This window comes from Oryctolagus cuniculus, chromosome 6, assembly GCF_964237555.1.
Source record: "Oryctolagus cuniculus chromosome 6, mOryCun1.1, whole genome shotgun sequence".
In the NCBI taxonomy this organism is placed as follows: Eukaryota; Metazoa; Chordata; class Mammalia; order Lagomorpha; family Leporidae; genus Oryctolagus; species Oryctolagus cuniculus.
In genome coordinates this window covers 166,230,031-166,250,018 of record NC_091437.1, presented here as the reverse complement: position 1 = coordinate 166,250,018, position 19,988 = coordinate 166,230,031, and the positions used below count along the sequence as shown (strand labels likewise).

The 19,988-nt window shown below is 67.2% G+C and overlaps 1 protein-coding gene across 2 annotated transcripts in view; it reads left to right on the top strand.

Moving 5' to 3' along the window:
* The first annotated feature begins 15,017 nt into the window (after nucleotides 1–15,017).
* The window catches only part of SLC45A4 (solute carrier family 45 member 4), a 62,332-nt gene continuing 57,361 nt past the window's right edge, over nucleotides 15,018–19,988 (top strand). Inside the window, exon 1 of one of the 2 annotated variants that reach the window (XM_070075864.1) lies at nucleotides 15,018–15,070. The gene's annotated coding sequence lies outside the window, so the exon portion shown is untranslated. The remainder of the gene's footprint in view (nucleotides 15,071–19,988) is intronic. The other variant, XM_070075865.1, reaches the window with a different exon arrangement.

Below are 19,988 nucleotides of genomic sequence, written 5' to 3'. Positions count from 1 at the left end.
CTGGGGCAGCCAGGAAGCCTCACCTGCGCAGGTGTCCCGGCCTGGATTTCCTCCGGGAGCGCTGTCTCCCTGCCAACAGAGGCTCCCTCCCTTGCCAAGGCCGGTCGGTGGAGACGGTGTGCCGTGCCGTGCCGTGCACTCCTCGCCGATGCCCCGCTGTCCAGCCTCCAGGGCCGGGCCACTTCCCCTCCGCCCGGGCCCCTGCCGAGCCCTTCCCCCTGCTGGGAACACCACTAGTCGGTGCTGCCCTCTCCTCTGGAATTGTCCCCTGCGTTTCCACCACTCCCTGGAGGGCCACCCCCTTCCCGATGCCCCTGCATCCCCCCCCCGCCCCGCCACAGCACCCCCCCCCCGGCTTGGGCTCCAAGTGGTAGGGCACACAGTAGCGGGGTTGTCTGGGCTGCACACGGGGAGCCTGCAAAGTCGCTGAGTCGCCCACCTCCTGAGCGGGCCGTGAACCCCACAGGCGTTTCCTGAGCGGGCGCCCCCCTGCTGCTGAGACCCCCCCCCCAGGGCCTTGGGCCACACCTGGCCAGCCACCTGCTCCCGCACAGCGGCTTCTAAACGAGTGGAGAAAACCTAAAGAGGGAGCCTGGTTAACAGTCGACGAAAGTTCAGTGAGATTTGAACTCTCGGTGCCCACGAATAAAGTTTTATTGGCACACGAGCACGCCCCCGCTCTGCCTGTTGTCTGAGGCCGTGTTCCAACAGAGGACAGAAAATGTTTACTCTCTGCTCCTCTCCAGAGAGCCTGTGCCAGCCCCTCAGCAGAGCAGCCTCGCAGCCCCTGGGGGGGGCGCTATGGGCCGCTGGGGAAACTGAGGCACGGGGGGTTAGGATGCCCACAGGCCCCAGCCATCGCTTACACCACCCGGGGCCCACACCTGGGACCCAGCGCTACACCAAGCCCTGCTTTTCCCTGCCGGCCAGGCACGGGGCAGGGCGTGGTCCCGGGTCCCATGGAGGCCGTGGTAGGGCCCATGGTGGCCCAACCCTGCCCCAGGCTGCACACGGATCCCTCCGCGAGATCTGGAGGTCCCAAACCAAGGTGTGGGCAGGGACGGTCCCGGTGAGGGCCCCAAGTGCTGCTGCGTCCGGCACTCCACGGCCCGAGACGGTGTCTCCATGCCGGCACAACAGCCCCGTGCACCTGTCTCCAACGTCCCCCTTCCGTGACACCAGTCGCCCGCCGAGCGGCCGTGACCTGTCTGCAGAGGAGGTGGGGACGCCCAGAGGGACTGGGGTCAGCACGTCCGCGTGTGTCTGGAGGGGCCACGGCGCCAGCCTCGCGCCCCCCGTCCCGAGGGAGGGCTCACCAGGTGAAGAGCCAGGGCCCAGTTAGGTGACCCAGGGCGGAGGCCCCGCTGGCCCAGTGGGGTGAATCAGGTCCCCTCCCCCGGCAGCCACATTTCAAAACCCAAGCCTTGCGACAGCTAATTGGCGGCGGGCGCCCACGGTGGGGGGGATCGGCCATTGTTCTCCAGGTCGGGCCCCGCCCCAGGGCCCCTCTCTCGGCTCCCCAGCCCTGCTCCAGGCAGGTGTCTCCCCTCAGCTCGCCCACCTGTAAGAGGGGGTGATGCCCTTGGTGAGAGCGTGCCCCTGGGACGGACAGCCCCGCAGTGAATGGCAGCTCCGGGCCTGGGGGGAGCCACAGACCTGCCACGGTGGGCTGTGCTCGGGCGGCGGTGGGCATGGCAGTCTTGGAGTCTCAGACTTGGAAAAAGCCAGGGCCTGCATTGTAGCACGGCGGGTTAAGCCGCTGCTTCTGACCCCGGCATTGCATGTTCGAGCACTGGCCCAAGTCCTGGCCGCTCCTCTTCCGATCCGGCCCCCGCGAATGCGCCTGGGAGAGCAGCAGAACGCGGCCCACGTGCTTGGGCCCCTGCACCCGCGTTCCGGGCTCCTGGCTGCAGCCTGGCCTCGCTCTGACTGTGGCTGCCATCTGGGGAGTGAGCCAGCAGGTGGAAGAGCTCTGTGTGTCTCTCTCTTTGTAACTCTGACTTTCAAATAAGAAAATCGAAATAGAGAAGGCAGAAGGAGGCGGACCCTGCATTAGGGAGGAAGCAGCAGGCTGAGTTGGGGGCCAGACGGCTGAGGCCAGCAGACCCAGAGCCCGGCAGCCCCTCGGGTCCCCAGGCCCCAGCCGTCTGCAGTACTTCAGGGAACGCCTTTGCCAATGGGTGAGGTCCCAAGCGTGGGTGGGAGGAACAGCATGTGCAGGGCGAGCGTGCGCTGGCCTTGACCGCAGACCCCGTCCACACCCTCCCACCCTCCTCTCTGGCCCCAGCCCTCCCGGCGGGCTGCTTGGCCTTGAGCGGATCTCCAGGCCTCGACATGTGTGCACACGCTGTTCCCTACGCTGGATCGCTGTTCCCGTCTCTCCACGGACAGGGGTTGGCACCCGGCTCAGACGCCTCTGGCGCCAGGAAGCCCCCAACCCCGTCGTGGCTGTGTCCTGGCTGGTGTGCTGCCCCATTTCACAGACGGGAAGACTGAGACCCAGAGAGCACAGGCAGTCTCCAGCAGTCCAGAGCCGACAGCCCGGGACCCTTGGTTTCCTCATTCCTGCCCCGGTCCCCCGGACCCCCGGGAAGGGGTGTGCAGACGCGGAGGGTGGCAGAGGGTCCCCTGTGGTGCCACATGAGCCACGCCTGGTGCCTGGCAGTGCAGGCGGCTCAGCCCAGGGCCTCTGCAGCTCTCTGGGAGGTCGGCAGCTGCCACACCCCGGGGGCTCATTAGGGGACCGCGCCCAAGGTCGCCCGGGCACAGGATCCAAGCCAGATGTTTGTCAGTTTCTCTTTGCACACAAGGGCCTGCTGTGTGCGGCCTCCAAGACCCCTCTGCAGCCCCCCAGAGAGCTCAGAGTCCAGCCCAAGATGTGGTCCCCCCAGGGTGACCCAGCAGGACCCTCAAACCCTCACCTCTGCTCCATGGAAGCTTCTGGAAGGTGCTCGCGTCTCAGGGGTGCGGTGGCCTTGGGGGCGATGGGTTCCTGTCCCTGTGGGACCTCAGGTGTAGGCACCATCATCACACCTGCTGGGCCAGGACACTGCCCACCGTGCAGAGCGGGAGACAGGGGCTCAGTCAGGTGAGGACCGCAGTCCCTCTCAGTGCTGCTGGTGGAGACCTGGGGGGCGCAGTGTTCTTGGAGGGGCCTCGAGGGACAAGCAGAGACCTCCCTCGGGTGACCCCGGGTCCGTGGCCAGCTCTGGGGTCACCTGAATGGGGATCCGGAGGACCCCGGCCCCGGCCTCCGTCACGCCTCAGTCCTCCAGGGGCCCGCGGGTAGGTGCCGCCAACACTGGAGTCAGCTTTCCAAGCAGAACACCCGAGCCCGGCGTCGCGGCCCGCTCTTGGCGAGCGGGTGGGGAGGGCCCTGGGGACTTCTGGCCGAGACAACATGAGGCTGGCTTGCACACGGGGCTGGTGCCCTTGGTGCCCCCAGCTATGGGTCCTGGGTCTGCAGAGCCTCGGAGGCTCCGCCTGGGGATCCCGGAGCCCAGAGGCCGCATTCTGACCCTGCCTCCACCCCGGCCCTGGTGGGTGGAGCAGCCATGGTCAGAGGGTGCACCTGCTACGTGAGCCGTCCCTGTCCCTGGCTCCCTGGGGACCAGGCTCTGAGCCCAACACTGGACCAGTGCAAACGAGCGCCGTCCCTCGGGGAGGCACCCATGGCATCATGGTGGAGCCGGCTCCGCGGTGAGGCGTCAGCACCAGGGTCCTCCTGAGAGGTCCAGGCTCCTGGGCACCCCCGACCGTGCCTCCGCCCAGCCAGGCACCCAGGAGCCTGCTCAGGGGCCCCTGCAGAAGGGAGACACCTTCGAGGAGGTCGTCTGGGGACCCACCCAGGCTGCTGGGCCCAGCAGTGGAACCCAGGTCCCTGGTGGAAGCGAGGCTGGGTACCCAGGCCATGGCCAAGGCCTGTCAACCCCAGGGCCGGGAGAACAGGCACCGGGCAGAAGACACAGAGGGAGACACCTGCACCCTCTTCCCACCGTGCCCGGGAACCTGAGAGTCTGCGCAAGTGTGCGCCCGTGTGCCATGGCAGGAGGGGAGGCCCGCCCTGGGGAGGGAGGGCGTGCGTGTGTGCACGTGTGTGTGAGCGTGTTCACCTGCGGGTGAGGGCACAGCGTGGGCGTGTGTGTGCTCACAAATCCCCATCTTGTGCCCCGGGGGCCTCACTCGGCCATCTGCACCGGGGAGTCAGGCGCTCACAGCAGCGCGTGCAGACACCGTGCGCCCTCCACATGGGGGAACTGAGGCCTGGAAGCTGGACGCAGGCCGTCTGATGCCACAGCTCGCAGAGCCCGGAGGGGACTGGGGTCTCTGGACCTCACTGTCACCCAGTGGGCTGGGGGCAGCCACCATGCCATCTTGAGGCCCCCCACGGGGCGGGCACCTGGTGCACCCACGTGGCTGGCACTGGGCCGGCATTCGGAGCCAGAACCATGGGCTTGCACCCCCCCCCCCCAGCTGGAGTTCCCGCTCCGAGAGCGCGGGTGCCCAGGGCGTAGCTGTGGGTTCTCCAGGCGTGGGGTGCCGAACCGACCCAGCAGGTTGGACAAGAACAGGGTGGGCCTCCTCCCGTCCCTGTGCCCCACCCCCTGCAGCCAGGTGACCTTGCTCCTGGCCTGGAGGGCAGCCTGGGGCGGCAGACAGAATGTGGGTCTCACTGCAGGGCGCTGTCACGCCAGCCAGGGTGAGAAGGGCTTCGATCCACGCCAGCCACGCTGACAACGCCGATGGCGTGTGCGTGTCTCCCAGAGTCACAGCACCTGTGTGAGGGAGCCGAGTGGGACCCGGGGGCACAGGCCGGGCGAGGGCCCTCTGGGGCTCGAGGGGGCCACGGGGGCAGGACTCAGCTGCCCCCAAGTGCACCGTCACCCGTGCTCAGGCGCGCTGTTCCGCACACGGGGCCCCTGCACCGCACCAGGCTCCCTCTCGACCATGCTGATAGCTCTTGGGGTTCCAGAGCCCCAGCCCCGGGGCCGGAATTCTGGGCTCCGGTCCTGGCTCTGCCGCGTCGGCTGGGTGATTGGATGTGTCCCGTAACTGCTCTGTGCCTCAGTGTCCCCACTGAGCCAAGGGCACACAAACAGCGCCTGGTCCAGTCAAGCAGGCTGAGGACTGCAGCCACAGCTGCGGGGGGCAGGCCTGGCCGGAAGCCCCGCCCCCAGTCTGCAGGTGCAGGCCTCCCGCTCTGAGCCCACCAGCAGCCCCTGCACGTCCAGCCTGCCCTGCTGTGGGGGCCTCGGAAGGCCACGGAGGAGCTGCAGGCCTGGCCCAGGCCTCAGGGACCAAAGGAGCACAAGCTATCGAGCAGAGGCGGTGGCTGGGTTTAAAACGATGACCCTGGACGCTCTGTATGGACAGGGCCAGGGTCGGGGGGAGGCAGGAGGCCTGGGCCCAGCTGGCCAGCAGCCTGCACAGCCCTGGACAGACGGCAGAGGGCCCACGAGGGCCCCCGGGGGAAGCTCCGAGCTGGAGACGGGGACGCGGGGTCTCGAAGCCGTAGCACGAGGAGCACCCAGAGCTGGGTGCACGCTGGGCGCTCTGCAGGCGCTCGTGGGTCTTCCAGGACACTCCCTGTCCTAGCACGCTCTGCCGCCCTGGCCTCCACCCTCCCCTGCGCACCTGTCCGCCCCCTTCCCGCCAGCCTCACACACTCCCATTCCTCCCCATTGTCTGCCGCCTCGGTCCCGCCCCAGGTGGGCGGGCTCTGGGGAGTGCCCACCAATTGCTCAGGTGACCCTGCTGGCACCCGGTGGGAACTGGAGGGTGGGGTCTCCTGCAAACCTCCCCCAGCGCCTGAGCCGAGCCCCGCCCCAGCCTGCAATGTCCCCCATACCCCCCAGGGAGCCCCCCTCAGCGCCTTCCCAGAGGCCTCAGGGGGCTCCCAGGGGACTCCTTCCCTGGCCTCTCCGAGGGCTCTGGGTGCCCTGGAGACCCGACTGGGCGGCCTGGGAGACAGCAGGCGGCTTAGGGCCCTGAGTCTGTAGAGCCTGGCATGGCGGCGCTCAGCTCAGAGCCGATGACTCAAATGGGAGAGGGAGAGAGGGCGATGGAGGGGCTGCCACTCCGAGCCAGCCGAGGGTCAGCCGTGTCGGCCCCTGCTGGGTCCTGCTGTCACTCACAGCCAGAGCCCTACCCTGCTCACAGCCTGAGTGCTGACCCACAGCAGACTGAACCCAGCTACAGGCTGAGCCCTGACCCCGGTCTCACACAGAGCCCTGACCTTGGTCCCACACTGATTCCTGACCCTGGTCCCACACTGAGCCCTGATCCTGGTCTCACACTGAGCCCTGATCCTGGTCACGCTCTGAGCCCTGACCCTGGTCCCACACTGAGCCCTGATCCTGGTCTCACTCTGAGCCCTGATCCTGGCCACAGGCTGAGCCATGATCTTGGCCACAGGCTGAGCTCTGACCCTGGTCACACACTGAGCCCTGATCCTGGTTACGCTCTGAGCCCTGACCCTGGTCCCACACTGATCCCTGACCCTGGTCCCACACTGAGCCCTGACCCTGGTCCCACACTGAGCCCTGATCCTGGTCACGCTCTGAGCCCTGATCCTGGCCACAGGCTGAGCCCTGACCCCGGTCTCACACTATCCCTGATCCTGGTCTTACACTGATCCCTGACCCTGGTCACACTGAGCCCTGACCCTGGTCACACTGAGCCCTGATCCTGGTCTCACATTGAGCCCTGACCCTGGTCCCACACTGAGCCCTGACCCTGGTCTCATGCTGAGCCATGATCTTGGCCACACACTGAGCTCTGACCCTGGTCTCACACTGAGCTCTGACCCTGGTCTCACGCTGAGTCCTGATCCTGGCCACAGGCTGAGCCCTGACCCCGGTCTCACACTATCCCTGATCCTGATCTTACACTGATCCCTGACCCTGGTCACACTGAGCCCTGATCCTGGTCTCACATTGAGCCCTGATCCTGGTCTCACATTGAGCCCTGACCCTGGTCTCACACTGAGCCCTGATTCTGGTCTCATTCTGAGCCCTGATCCTGGTCGCGCTCTGAGCCCTGTTTCTTGTTCACACACTGAGACTTGACCGTGGTCAGACGTCCCCCCTGCCCCAACCGTGGCTTAACCCTAGCTTAACCCTAGCCCCCGCTGTTCCCAGGCTTAGCCCTGCCCTTGCTCGCAGACTGAGCCCTGTCCCTGTTTGCTCCCTGCTGACCTGACCCTGTTTACTAAGCTGTGACCCGGGGCCCAGTGCTCCGCCCCTTGTTCCCGCCCCCAGCTCTGCCCACACCGCAGATTAAGCAAGGTTGAGCCACCCTCCAGCTCACACGCAGCCTGCCGCCCCCACCCCGCCCAGCGGGCCCAGGGCATCGGTGCAGCCTCCCACCCACAGCCTGCTGGTGCTGTGCAGGGGGAGAGCTCCCTGGGGCCAGGGAGACCCCACAGACGCCACGGAAGACGGCCCCCGGGTCAGAACTGAGCCACCTCACAGCATCCTCGGGCTGCCCCTCGCCCCAGAGCCATCGCACGCCCCACCCCCAATTCTGGCAGGCTCCTGTGGGTCTGCACCGGCTGTGTGGAGCCCCCCTCACCCCCGCTTTCTTCCTGCCAGGGCCTGGACAGCGAGGTGTACCAGCCCATTTCACAGGTGAGGACACTGAGGCCCAAGGAGGCTCACACACCCTTTCATGGCCGTGCCCCACCCACCAGTTCACCCGTGCACCTGCCCCACGGCCCCTGCTTCTCCCACTGGCCCAGCCTGGTGGCAGCCTCCAGCCCCGCGCACTGCCAGGAAGCAGCCCGCACCCTCTGCCTCCAGGCTGTCTCCAGCGGCAGCTGAGGACTCCTGAGTCCCACCCTGCTCCGCGCCCCTGGACCTCCCCATGCCCTCAGGGCGTCGGCCGCCACCTGCTCCTTCCTCTGCCTCGTCTTCCCTGTGGGTCTATGACCTCCTGGGCTTCTGCCATCCGTCGATTTTTTATTTCAAATCTGTCATTAATTAAACAGCTAATTTGAAAGGCAAAGCAACAGAGAGACAGACAGGGATCTCCTGCTGGCAGATTCACTCCTTGAATGCCCGCAACGGCCAGGGCTCTGGGCCAGGCCGAAGCCAGCGGGGTCTCCCAATGGGTGCAGGGGCCCAGGCACTCGGGCCGTCAGCAGGGAGCAGTGAGCAGCCGGGACTGGAGCCCAGGTGTCTCCATCGGGGGTGGGGCGACCCCACAGAGCACTGTGCCGAGCTGCTGGGGTCGCGCTGTCCCCCGCCCCTCGCAGCAAGGACTCCGGGCCGCACTCAGTGCCCCTGGGCTCCATCTGCTGGGAATGCGAGAGCCGGGCTGTGCAGGGCTGGGAGGCCGGGACCCCACCTCGGGACCAGGGACCAGGGACAAGGCAGGCAGCTGGAGCCCGCGCTCCGTGGAGCTCTTGGCCGAGGCGGTGGGCAGACGGCTGGGGGCTGACGGAGGCCCCTCCGTGCTGGGTGGGGCGGGGCGGAGGGGGGACGCCCCCGTGGGAGACAGCAAACCTCAGGCTGGTGCCTGCTCTGTTCCCTGCCTCAGGCCTCTCCCCAAAGGCCCCTTGTGGGGACTCCTGCCGGCCCCCGACCCCTCAGCACCTGTCAGCCCCTAACTTACTGCATACCGCTGGTGGGGGCAGCCGCAAGGAATGCCGGGGCGGGGGAGTGGGTGTCCAGACACCGTCTGAGGAGCGAATGAAATCCCGGTGGCCAGCCCTGGGCACCAGGGAGGTCTCTCCTGGGTTGGCCCCTGCCTCGGTGGTGCCCAGGCCTTCGCTTACCACTCTGTCCACGCGGTAATGCAGCCACAAGAACTCTCCCGCCCGCAGGCGAGGCCGGGCACAGGAAAGTGTCCTGGACAGCACAGGTGGTTCTTTAGAGAGTGGTGCTGGGGCAGTCTGGAGGGCTTCCTGGAGGAGGCCCGAGGACGGAGAGCTGGCCCGGAGCGCTTAGGGGGCTTCTGACCAGGCAGGACCGCGGTGGGGAGTCCGCACACGGACGCCCGGTTGAGGATGGTGTCCCAGAGGGGACATCTGGGGGCAAGGAGTGCCCTGGAACCTGCCTGGTGACGTCAGCAGGTAGGGTGGCCCTGCGCACCCTGCCTGTCCCTTTCGTCACTGTGCCGGGTGCCCCACCTTGCCACCGGCCGCAGGCAGCTGGCTCCCTGCCTCCCGCCCAGGTCACCCTGATCACCTTGTGCAGGGCTGTGGCTCCCGTGCCAGGCTCGACTGCGGGGACCCTGCCCTCTGCCTCCCCCCTCAGACTATGTGGGGGACCTCCCAGGGAGGGGTCACTGAGCCTTCCTCCCTCAGACTAGCTCCTGGTGGGCCCCGTGACCTAGGGCTGGGGAGCACGAGGACACAGAGCCCGAGCGTGCATGCTGAGCCCCACGTGACCCTGGCCCGACAGGGCCCCTCTTCCACCTCCATTTCCGCTTGCAGCAGAGGGGGTACCAAGTGCCCCCTGCTCGGAGCCGCGGGGCACAGGCGAAGACTCGGGCCGGGCACGGCCCTCGCTGCTGCTTGCTGCCTCGTGGCCACTGTCTATCAGTCATCCTGGCCACTGGGGCCCCTGGCAGGCCGAGCCGGATGTGCATTAGCGCTGACCCATTTCACAGATGTGGAGACTAAGTCACACAGAGGCCAAGCCTGGAGCGCCCACGTGACCTTGTAGCCTGGTTCAAAGCTGAATGATTGGGGCTCCCTGTTCAGGAGCGATTGGGAGCTGCAAGATGGCAGCAGCACAGCACGAGACCAGGCACCGGGCCTTATGGGACCCGAGGGGGCCGCTGGGGCTGACCCAGGCAGGCTGGCATCCAGCCGTCCTGCTCCAGACCTCTTTGAAAAAGCCCCTGGGGCCGGTGCCGCGGCTCACTAGGCTAATCCTCCGCCTGGCGGCGCCAGCATACCAGGTTCTAGTCCCGGTTGGGGCGCCGGATTCTGTCCCGGTTGCCCCTCTTCCAGGCCAGCTCTCTGCTGTGGCCCGGGAGTGCAGTGGAGGATGGCCCAAGTGCTTGGGCCCTGCACCCCATGGGAGACCAGGAGAAGTACCTGACTCCTGCCATCAGATCAGCGCGGTGCGCCAGCCGCGGCGGCCATTGGAGGGTGAACCAACGGCAAAGGAAGACCTTTCTCTCTGTCTCTCTCTCTCACTGTCCACCCTGCCTGTCAAAAAAAAAAAAAAAGAAAAGAAAAGAAAAAGAAAAAGCCCCTGGGCTGGCAATGACCGCACCCGAGGGCTCCTGCAGGGCCGGGGGGGGGCAGTCGGCAAGGAGTGGGTGCACCTGCCTCAAGGCTTTGTGGGCTCTCCAGGGCTCCCCCAGACACCAGGCCACAGGACCCAAAAGCCATCCCCCCAGGGCAATGCAGCCCCCCAGGGGAGGCAGGCAGGTCCCTGACAAGAAGCCAACACCCCAGTGTTCCTTGAGAGGGCGGCACTGGGACGAGGAGGAAGGGAGCCACGGTCTTCAGGAATTCTGGGGAGGCACCTTGTGCAGTGTGCAAACTGCACCACTGTTCACAACCACCCGGCTTGGCCAGCACCAGTCCCCACCCCTCTGTCCCTAACTACCACCCCCCAACACATGACCCGTCCAGCATCTCAAAGACCTCCCAAGGCACCCCCCCCCCCCGCAGGAGGGGATCCAATCCGAGGCTGTCCCACTGGGACCCAGTCGCTGTCACCATGCGGTCTATTTACTGTATGTGTGTAACCGTAGGAGCTAAGATGGCCTCGGAGAAAGCCATAACCCCAGTGCACGGCCCTTCTCTCCCGGGGGAGACCTGCCCAGCCCCTTGTGGGGACACCTCGGGATCTGCCCAGGCAGGGGGTGGGCGGTGCTGGCTGGCATTCGCCGCTCGGGCCTCCCTGGCACGGCAGCCAGCCACGGGGCTCCCTGGTTGGTGGGGCTGTCCGAGCGGCTTTCCCCTGGAATCCCCTCCCCGCGGGCCTGCCGCAGCCCGCCGAGGACACAGGCGCTGGGGGATGGCCTGGGAGGAGCCTGGACTCCCGGGGAGACTCGTCTCCAAGGGGAGCCTGGAAGTCCCGACAGGGAGCTGGGCTCTGCAGAGTCTGGGACAGGTGTGCCCTGTGGTGGGGGCAGCTGGGGCGCCGCCTCTCGGGCAGTGTGGGCCCCGCAGCCTCCCTGCTCTCCGTCCACGCTGACGCAGGGTCTCGCTCGCAGGGCAGGGACCAGCTGTGAGTGTGGATCAGGGAGCCGGGCTCGGCTCAGAGCAGGTGCCCAGATTCCCCACCGTCACCCAGCTACCTGACGGGCTGGGTTCTGCTAAAGAGCTGTTTTTAAAAGTCTGCAGGGGACCAGCACTGTGACCCAGTGGGTGAAGCCACCATCTGTGGCACCCACATCCTACATGGGCACCGGTTCAAGTCCCAGCTGCGGCACTTCTGATCCAGCTCCTTGCCAATGCACCTGGGAAAGCAGCAGCAGATGACCCACGTGCTTGGGCCCCTGCACCAGGTGGGAGACCCGGAGGGAGCTCCAGGCTCCTGGCTTCGGATCGGATGGCCACATCCAGTTGCAGACATTTGAGGAGTGACTAAAGGACGGAACACTGTCCTAATCTCTCTCTCTCTCTCTCTCTCTCTCAAATAAATAAACAAAAAGAAAGAAAAGAAAACAGAACTTAAAATTTAATGACTAGGAGGCTGCCAAATGTGGATCAATGGGCAAAGCCGCTGCCTGCAGTGCCAGCATCCCCTGTGGGTGCCAGTTCGAGTCCCGGCTGCTCCGCTTCTGATCCAGCTCTCTGCTGTGGCCTGGGACAGCAGTGGAGGATGGCCCAAGTGCTTGGGCCCCTGCACCCGCATGGGAGACCCGGATGGCCCAGTGCTGGCTGTTGTGGCCATTTGGGGAGTGAACCTGCAGATGGAAGACCTCTCTCTGTCTCTTCCTCTCTCTCTGTAACACTGATTTTCAAATAAATCAATCCATCTTTTATATAACAAGGAGTGGCTTTCTCAGTGCTAGTGGTGGGACCATCGGAGCCCAGCCAGCTCCCTGAGGGCTGCTGTGAACCGCGCCTCCCCCCTTTCCGGGACCCTGCAGCCGGCGGTCACGGTCATGGCTGCCCAGCACAAGGGCAGAGACGTTCCAGGAAGAGAAAATGGCCGGCGCAAAGGTCCCGAGCCCCACAGTCACCAGCCGGTGTGCCAGCGGAGGGGCGGGGGAGGCATGGGGCACTCCACGGGCACCTGCACCCCTCTGGGCAGGCAGAGCGGCGGCTCCGGCGACACCCGCTGGCCACTGTGTGAGAGAGAAGAGAATCCCCCTGCGGTGTAGGGGTGACGGGCACAGGTGAGGCTGCGGGCAGTGACGTCATCCCTGCAAGGCTCTCTCCTCCCCACCTTCACGTTTGCCACCTGATCCGCGGGCGGGGGACGGGGGTCTCTCCTTTGCAAAGCAGCCTTGGTTCCAGGCAGGTCGCGGGGCCTGTCCCTGCAGAGAGGGCCTTGGAGATGTCAAGTGTGCAGGGGGACGGGGAGGAGGGGGCTTCGCGGGCGTCACTCACTCAGTCATCACCCTTTTCACCTAACACCCAGCTGATGTAACCCAGGTGGGGATCCTGGCTTCCAGCAGGTGCGGCACACCCCTTGGGCCCCAGCTGTCTGAGGGCCATGGTGGCCGGGACACGGCCCTGCTCAAGGCCTCCACAGGTGAGCTGGGGAGGAGACAAGGCTGCACACAGCAGCAACGGAGGCAGCATCGTGCTGGCTCCTGCCCAGCATCAAGGCAGTGATGTGTTTGCAAAGGGCACAAGGCGGGCAGCCTGCTGTCAAAGACGGGTAAGCCCTTAACGAGAGGGGCAGCCCGGGGCAGAGCCACGTGGGCGGCTCCCGGGGGCACAGGGCCTGTGTGACTGCACGGGCGCAGCACCCACGGGCAGGTGAGGGCCCAGCCATGGCCCGGGGCTGCAGCCAGGCCACTGTGTAGATCTTCTGACCCCTGGACGGGGCGGGGGCTTCTCCTGAGCCAGGCTCTCTCTCACACGATGGCGGGCCCACCACTCCAGCAGGGGGTGGAACACGAAGAAGCCGTGTGAGGGCTCTCGGGACCCCATGTCCCAGGCTGCTGCGGGCGGCTGGACAGCACGACCACACCCTGGGACATCCTGGCCCACTCGGTGGGCGGCAGCCAGGCTGAGGCCCTGTGGCTGGGCGGGGCTGGTGTGCAGGGCCCTGCCCTGGCTCCCTGTGTGCACACACGCAACGCACACGTGGTGTGGGGGAACACACGCAGTAGAAGCTTGGTCGCCCTAACCCCACTCAGGCTCACCTCGGTCTGACCCACTCCCAGGACTGAGTCAGTGGGCGTTTCCACATGTGGGGTTCAGCCACAGGGAGCCTGTGCACTCAGGTTCGCCCAGGAGCTCGTGTGTTCTCCGGGACGTGTGTACGGAGCGCCGGCTGCAGGAGACCGGGTGAAAGTGGCCACGTTACATTCAGCGGAAATCCTAACTGCCAAATTCGAACTCGGAGCCTTCCCTCTCCCTCCCTACCCCCCAGGGCTGGCGTGAGGCTGGGCAGCGGCAGCAGCCGCCCGTGGGCGCACAGTCACCAGGGACGGCACGGAGACACAGATGCACTGGGCTGCTGAGCGGCCACGGGCGGGGGCTCGGTGGACTCAGGTGGGCCAGGAGCAGCTTCGTCTGTGTTTTGGCCTCGCCACAGCTGGGACCAGGCAGGCAGGGCCCCACTCTTTTACGGCAGATGGGACTCAGGGATGCTAAGTGGGTGCCCCAGTCACACGCTGCGCCCAGCTTCGGGATGGGAGGCCCCAGGGTACCAGGTGTGGCTTTGGGCTCTGTACCGACCACCATAAACCAGGGCTGTACTAGCAGCCCAACGCCGGACTTGGCGCCCTCCCCACACCACTGCTTGCTCCTGCCACTTCCCGTCCTGCAAACACATCTCAGCGTCTGCGCGAGCCACCTGCACCTGCGATTTCCGGGGGGTGGGGTGCAAACAGCGCCGCCAGGGACAGCAGCCTCGGTCAGGACTGTGCCCCAGGGCACCCCCGCAGGCACCCAAGGCCTGCCTGCGCCCCCAGCAGCCGGGCTGGAGTTCCAGTGGCTCCGCTTCCCAGCCAACACTTGACATGGTCGGATTCCGGAGGAGGCAGTGCGGCTCCTCCTCTCCGTCCCCATGGCTCGCTGCCCCCGGACCCTGGGGACGGCCCTTGGGGGTCCGAGGGAGGCCGCCAGGCCTGGGAGAGCCACAGGGCTTCGACCAAAGCCACGCAGCCGGCGAGGGCGGGGGCTGGCTGCGGCCTGAGCTGCCGGCAGCCCCCTCCCCATCTGCAGGGGCTACGAGAGGCACGGTCCGGTCCAGGAAGGGGGCTCTCAAGGACGCGAGGTGAGGGCGCCCGGTGCGGGGGGGGGGGGGGGCTGCGGCATCTGGGGGCGGGGCCCCCTGCTGCGCTGCGGGCGAGGGCCGAGGGGCTGCGCCTGGCGGCTCGCCCACCACTCTGCGAGGGGGAGTGGGGCGAGCGCAGCAGGGCCAGGGGCGCGCAGGGGTCATCTTCCCGCGGCCACCGAAAGGGACGCGCCAGAGCCTTCCCGATGGGGGCGGGCGCTCGCATCCGCAGCGGCCGGGCGGGGGGCTCGCGGGGCCGCGGGACGCGGAGGGGCGGGGCCCGCGTGGGGGCGGGGCCGGCGGGCCAGGGGCGGGGCCGGCGGCGCGGCGGCGGCCAATGGGAGAGCGCGGCGCAGGCCCCGCCCCCGGCCCCGCCCCGCGGCCGCGGCGGCTGCTGCATAGTCATGAGGCGCAGGGGCCGGCGCTGCGTCAGCGGAAGCGGCGCGGAGCGGCTGTTTCCGACCCGATAAAGCGGCGTTGTCCCCGCGCGCCGGCCGCAGCCTCGCAGCGCTCTCTTCGCGCCCGCGTCGCTGACTGACTGAGCGCCCGGCCGGCCGGCCGAGGGAGCAGCCCGCCGCCCGGACGCCCCCGCCGCCCGCCCCCGCGCCCCCCGCGCCCGGGGCTCCGCGCCCCCGCCGCCCCGGCCCGGCCGCCCCGCCGCGCTGCCGCGCCGCCGCCCCCGCGGCCCCGGCCGAAGGAGACAGGTGAGCGGCCGCGCCCGGCCCGGCCCCGCCCCGCCCTGCGACCGCCGGCCCCGCGGACCCCCGCACCTGGGCGGCTGGCGCCGGGCACCTGGGCGCCGGGCACCTGCCGCCTCCCCGCCCCCACCCGCGCGCGCCCTCGGCCTCGGGCTCGGCTGCAGCCCTGCAGCTCTGTCCAGGCGCGGGCACCCCCGCCGCCCACGTTCCGCGGTCCCCTTCCCTTCCCGGACTGCACCTGCAGCATCCCGGGCGCCCCCGCCCCCACCCGGAGCGTGCAACTTGCTCGGGACGCGGCCGCCGTGGCCCCGCTGTCTCGGGCTCTCGGAGCTCAGCCCGGCGAGCCCCAGGCCCCCTGCCCGCTCTCACTTCGGCCTGCGCCCCCTGCTCGCGACACGACCCCGCGGCCCCCCGCCGGGCCCGAGACTTGCCGCCTCGCTGTCCCCGCCGCCGGGCTGCTCCGGCCCGCACGCCCCTGCCCACACCGCGTCCCCCCAGCGCGCGCCCGCCGTCTGCTGCACCGGCGGCCCCGGCCCGCTCGGGAGGTCCGCGCGTTCCCCGAGGCCCACCTGGGCCCTGGAGGGAGGGGGCAGTGTGGAGCCCCGGCTGGCGGCGAGGAGTTCGCGCACCTCCGGGACGCGCCGCCCCTCGCCCATTAACCCGCTCCTCCCCAGGCGCGCTGCCCGCGAGGCCGGCCCAGGCCTTTTGCGGGGACTGCGTCCGGGCCGGCTGTCCTGGGGCTCCGGGAGCGGGGGGTGGGGTGGGGTGCGACGCGCGTTGGTTCCTCCAGGCAGCCGCAGATGGGCGGGTTTTCCCGGGGGTCTGCTGGTGGAGCTGGGCCCAGCGGCCGGGCCCCCTCCTCCTGACGCCCCTGGCTGCCTCGCCTCGCCGGGCCGGGGAGGGGCTCCTCGCTGCCTCCTGCTGTGCACCCAGACAGGTAGGGCGTGGCAGCACCCCCCTGCGCTCTGCCAGGAACCCCAGGGTGAGCGTGAGAGCCAGGGGCACCCCCTACCCTGTAACACTTGCATACTCTCCTCACTTTCCTGCTAACAGTAGGGTTTACTGCAGCCCTGGGAGGGGTCTCCAGGAAGCCCCAGCGGGACCGGGAGAGGGCTCGGGTCTCCAGGGGCGGGGGCGGGGCCGGGTGAAGCAGCGTGGGGACACAGGTCGCCCTTAAACCCAGGTCTTCAGCCCCTCGCAGGCCGGTGGGCTCTGGCTGGGCTCTCCCGGGTAGGGTTTGAAGTTGTTGGCAGCGCCCATCAGGGTGCGTTTGTGTGGACCAGGTGACCTTGGCGTGGGGCGTGGGGGAGCCCAGGGCCGGCGGGGGAGTCGCCGCTCGCTCCCTCTGCGGGACGCCCTGTGCTGCAGCTCTGGCCCTTGCCGCATGGCCAGAGCACATCGGAGAGTGGACAGGCGGTGTCCCAGCCCTCCTGGGTTTGCTCGCTGGCGGGGAGGCGCCGCCTCGGTGCCCTGCGGATCTGCTGCAGCGCCGTTTCAGCTCCCCGGTGCCCTGTTTCGTGTTGGTGTGCCTGCCCGTGGTGAGGGAAGGCGGGGAGGCCTGATGGGCGCCTTCTGGCCGCCAGCATCCTTCCGACCTTTGCCCTCTCCTGCGTGCCCCTGCCCAAGCTCAGCCGGGGGTGGCCGGCGGTGGCCGGCGGGGCTCTGCAGGTCTGCAGGCCTGGTGCGGCGCGGGGGCCAGTGGCCAGCGCAGTAGGTGGCCGGCAAGCCGCACTGCCCGTGCCCGCCTCGGGAGCACTCCTGGCAGGGCACATCTGTAATTTGCGGGGCCGGAATGTGCTGGAAGCCGTGTTTCAGCCAAGGATGGGCGAGGACACGGCTGCCCGCCCGCCGGCTGCGGCTCCTGGGGTTTTTTGCAGTTGGGCCGCCGAAGGTGCACTTGGGGAGGCAGTGGGGGCGGGGCGGCCTGGCGTGGTGAGAGAGGACCCCTGGGTTCGCAGGCAGGGCCAGGCCGCCCGCACCTCCCCCACCCGGCGCGAGACAAGGTCCCCTTGTTTAGATTAGCTTAATTACCCCACCAAAATCAATGAACAAGGATCTGTTTAAACGTGGAACTTTCAAAATGTGCTTCCAGTGGCTTTTTTCCCCCCTTTTTCGGTATCAAATGCTACGCCTTTGTGAAATCGGGCGGTTTCAGGGAGCTCCGGCTCGGGGAGGGCGGCTTCCTGGCCGGGGCTGCCCGGGGTCGCGGCCCCCGCCCTGGCCCTGCGGGTGCTGGAGCGGTGTTTATGAGACAGGTGCCTTTCAGAGGTGTCTGAAGATGAAAACATCCCAGAGTTGGGCAGCAGCGCGCGCTGTTCTCCTATCATTAGCTGAGTTTTCTTTCCAGACTTGGATTGCCAGGTGGCCCCCAGCCAGCGGAGGAGGGGCCGGCGCCGTTCCCACCTCGCGGGGCGTGGATGCGAGTGCCGGGAAGGCCTGGGCAGCCCACGCGGGTCATCGCTCTCCAGTCCTGAGTTCAGACCCCTGAAGCTGGAGTGCAGGGCTCCGGGGTGTCGGGCGTGAGGGCCTCGGCTCGCAGGGTCACCCCCGCGGCTGCCAGGGGCGCGACCTCCCTCCCCGCCCGCCGGCCCCTTGCCCTCCACCCAGGCCTGGCCCTGAGCCCAGCTCCGGGAGGCGGCGTTCAGCCCAGGTCTCCCCTGGAAGGATTCTGCTGGCAGGGGGAGCACCCTGCAGGCGCCGTCCGCCCGGGACGCCCGCGAGCTGCTGCTTCTAGTCCTCTAGCTTGCCCGGGGGTCTCGGGACTCTGTCCCTGGAGGCCCGAGCCGCTTGGATTGCCTGGCAACCAGATTTGTCCCATTTCACAGAAAGGAAAAGCCCGGCGCGCACCGTGCCCGGCAGGGGACGGCCGGGCGGAGCGGAGCAGAGCGTGGCCGCGGCACTTCTGGTACAAACCAAGTTGCACAATATCAAGCAGTCACGTGCACGCTGCCGGGCCAGGAAACAATAGTAAGCTCGCTGCCAGCGGTTCCGTCGTCATCTTAAGGAAACGTATTTATCTAGACGAGTATGGTTTTTGGTTTGGAGTGGGGAAGGAATACTTTTCCATCTTTTTTGGGGGGGCTTGGCGTCTTGGCGCTGGGAGTGAAATCGCTTATCAGGAAGAACGCGTTGGAGGGGTCGGCGTTTGGCCTGTGTCCCACGTCAGAGTCCCCGGGCTGGCTCCTGGCTTCTGCCTGCTCACGCAGACCCGGGAGGCAGCAGGTTCCGGCTGCCCGTGCGGGAGACCCGTCATCACAGCCGTCTGGGGAGTCACCAGTGTGTGGGAGCTGTCTTCTCTAGCTGTTGTCTCAGATAAGGAAATAAATAATTTATTTCTAAGAGAATGTGTTGGACGTAAAAGGGAGGGCCAGCCGAGGGTCCGTAGAAGGCAGCTCTTTGATCGTCGGTGATGGGTTAGATGAGGAGCGTCTTAGCGCTTTGATCATCAGTGATGGGTAGATTAGGAATGTCTGTTTTAGAAAGGAGAGCCTACACACATTTTTGCTCATGTGTTCTGTAAAATAAATTTGCAAAGCCATGAGCGTATTTTCAGGTTAACATCTAAACTTTTTCGTTCCGGTTTTAAATAGCTGTCGTAGACGCAGCTCCTAGGTCGTTGTAGACGTCTGAAAGGAGCTCGCGTTTCGTTCTACAGTGAGCCGTGCGCAGCACGGTGCTGATGCAGCCCCCGCGAATCACGCTCGTTTACAGAGAGGCAGAGACCCAGAGCCGGGTCTTGCACCTGCTGGTTCACTCCCCAGCTGGGGCAGCAGCCAGGCGCTTCCCGGGCCCGTGAGCAGGGAGCTGGATGGGAAGCGGAGCAGCCGGGACCCGACCCGGCACCCACACGGGATGCAGGCGGTGGCTTTGCCTGCTACGTCCCAGCGTTGTGAACCGCGGGCGAACCGTGCGCGTGTGCGTCCACGCCCCTGAGTCAGTGTCTGGGCGGCGTGAACTCAGCCCGGAAAATGCTTTGGGTCGCAGACGCACGAGTGTATCTTTGAGGCTGATGGAGCATCGCTAAACACACAGAATAAAATGTTGGGGGGCTCTTACAGAGCCGGGTGGGCTCCGTTTAGGGGCCTCGGGCACACCTGCGCTGCCGGAACATTCCACCGGAAGCACGCCTTCCCCCGGTCTGGGGGGGGAAGGGGGGGGACGGACGCCTCGGGCGCAGGTGGCACCTGCCGGGCGCGGGGCCCTGCACCGGGACAGTGAGCGGAATCGCCGTCCCCCGGACCTGAGGCGTGTGTGCGCGTGCTGCACGGGGCTGTCCCTGCGTGTCCAGCGTCTGCGCGTGGCCAGAGCCCTGCCCCTCCCTCCTGCACTCCTGTGCTGGACGCCGAGGGTCACCGTGGGAAGCGCCTGGCCGCTCCCTTCGTGCCCTGCACTTTTATTTGGTTGGGTTAAAATGTAAGCCTGTGGAATTGGGCCTTGAGTTACAGTTTAATTGGCCGGAAAGCCCGTCTGAAGTGGAGGGGAGTGAGGAGGAGGGGCTTGGGTGGGGGTGGGGTGGGGCCCCTGTGCTCCGCCCCCTCAGACCCTGCTGCCGGGCTCCCTGCAGGGAGGGGTGGGGGTCAGGATCCCGGCAGGGCGGCTCCTGGGAGGAGGAGCCTGCTGGGGTGGGGGTGGGGTGGGGGTGGACAGGTGGTTGGGGGCGTGAACAGTACAGTCCCAGAGTATAAACCGTGGCTGGTTTCTGCCTAAAAGCCAATGGGATTTGAGAGGGAAATGGGTTTAGCTTTCAGAACGGCTGCAGACCCCTCTGCCTTTGCCCTTCTGTGACCTGGGCGAGGTTGAGAGGCACGGGAGGGGGAGGGGCGGGGGGTCAGCTTTGGGTCTTTACCTGTCTTCTGTCCTGGACCGTGGCCAGCCCTCTGTCCCCAGACCGGGCTCCCACCCTGGGGTGTAAGCGGTGAAGGGG